We start from the raw sequence: 2,199 nt of genomic DNA, 5'->3' as shown, positions 1-2,199 counted from the left end.
AAGTCAAACAAACACAACAGACTTTAAAACTGCCTGGTATTCGAGTTCTCTGTTACGTAGTTGTTTTGTTTTGAAGCAACATTATGAACTTTTATCCACTCCAGAAGTCTCTACAAAGGAAAAAATGTGCAATGCTTCTAGAATATAAAATTCATATTAACTTCAAAAGCCAAGAAGCTGGTGTTATCTGGATACGTCTTCTGAAAGAGATTTTTTTATTCAAGGATGTAACTCTTTGGTCAGCGATTTTATTGTTTACATTCTGAGACTGTTCTGTATTTTCTCTGACTCCTGGCATTTGCCTTAAGGACCGATAGCAAGCTGTTTCTAGGATCAGAGATTTGAGAGAGGCATTTCTCAGCATTTTCACTAAAGTTAAATGATTTTAATTTGAAGCCCGAATGACTTTTTAGCAAAAGCTTATATTGTAGGGAAAAGCCATGTGAAGAGGAATAGTCTCAATCTTGTATATAAACAAGGAAAAGTCAGTTACCAGTGCTTCCCTTATAGCTATCCCAATCAGTCTTTCAGGATTAACTCAGCCTAGCATGGTATTGATGCAGTTATTTAGTGCTTTTATGTTTATTGATAAAGCTATTGTGGATGGGAAGGTTAATTCAGTAATTGAAGTATTTCTAGTTGTTTGCTTGATTTTTCTGAACATTTACTGCATGGATCACAAAAATGCAGCTTAGGTTTCTAATCTGCAGCTAAAGGAGTAAATGTGTTACTAAGTTGGTAAAGCATTTTGTCTCTGAATTTGACCTTAGGAATGTACATTAATTCTTATGTTTTATATGAAGTATGTGTTATCTAAGGAACATGTATAAATTAAGTCTTCTAAAAGAATGATTAGGTAGGAACTGACAGAAGTTAAAAACCCTTAGTATCAAAAGATATTTATTAGTAGAGCATAGGTTATCTGTTGGATACTACCAGGATTGTGTATATTGCATACAAAGTCACTGTCTTGCATTCTGAACTTCATTGTTGTTGCTTTTTAAAAAAAAAAAAAAAAGATCCAAGGCACTGTTAATTATGATGAAATTTCATTTCATATATACAGGAAAAAATAAAAACTGAGTCATAGCAGAGGAGTTCTATAGTGTGTCTGTATCAGTTCATTGTTAAAGTTGCCCAGTCTCTTGTTATTGAATTAGAAGGTCTGTGGTCCACAGTGTCACCTTAGCCCTTGTTCACTACTAGTGGCAAGGAATGCTTAAATACACTACCACCTTTTCCTCCTTTTTATGTCCAAACCAAACCAAACCAAACACACTGCCATCAAGTTGATTCCAAATCATAGCATAGGTTTCCAAGGCTACAGAAGCAGACAGACTCATCTTTCTTCCATGAAGCAGGTGGTGGGTTTGAACTGCTGACCTTTTGGTTAGCAGCTAATGACTTTAACCACTGTGCCACCAGAGCTCCTCTCTTTTCATATATTGCCAGTATATTTTCATAATATATTGCAAAGCTATGAAAACTTCAAAATAATCATGGCTGTCTTAGTTATCTAGTGTTGCTAAAACAGAAATACCAGAAGTGGATGTCTTTAGCAAACAAATTTATTCTTTTCACAGTTTAAAAGGCTAGAATTCCAAATTAAGGGTGCCAGTTTTAGGGTGTGGCTTTCTCCATTGGCTCTGGAGGAAGGTCTGTATCTCTTCAACATCTGTAGGCCCAATTTTCCCTGGAGATCTACGTGTGATTTGTCATCAATCTTGCCCTGAGCCTAGCAGGTTCTCAGCACAGGGACCCTAGGTCCAAAGGACACACCGGGCTCTCACTTTTCTTTCTTGGTGGTAGTTAGGTCCCTCTCTCTCTGCTCAGTTCTGTTTTTGTCTGTTGTGAGATAAAAGGTGATGCAGGCCACACCCCAGGGAAACTCCTTAGATCAAGGCTGTGACTTGCATAGGAGCATTGCATCCCACCCTAATCTTGCAACTGATTGGCTGGTCACATCAGAGCATAATGTGAGGAATCATTATGTAACTGAGAATCACAGCCTAGCCAAAGTGACACATATTTTGGGGGGACACAATTGAATCCATGACCATGGCTAGTTTTCCAACAGTGAGCTCTCCATACAATTGAGTTCAGTATATGTTTGCTTACATGAGGGTGGTGAGTATGCGTCTTAATGCAGTTAGAGAAAACAAATAATAGAACTAGAAACTTCACAAAAAATCTGTACTG

The sequence above is a fragment of the Orycteropus afer genome, unplaced genomic scaffold, assembly GCF_000298275.1.
Source record: "Orycteropus afer afer isolate SDZICR_OR568_19922 unplaced genomic scaffold, OryAfe1.0 scaffold00033, whole genome shotgun sequence".
In the NCBI taxonomy this organism is placed as follows: Eukaryota; Metazoa; Chordata; class Mammalia; order Tubulidentata; family Orycteropodidae; genus Orycteropus; species Orycteropus afer.
Note: the sequence above shows the minus strand (reverse complement) of the source record.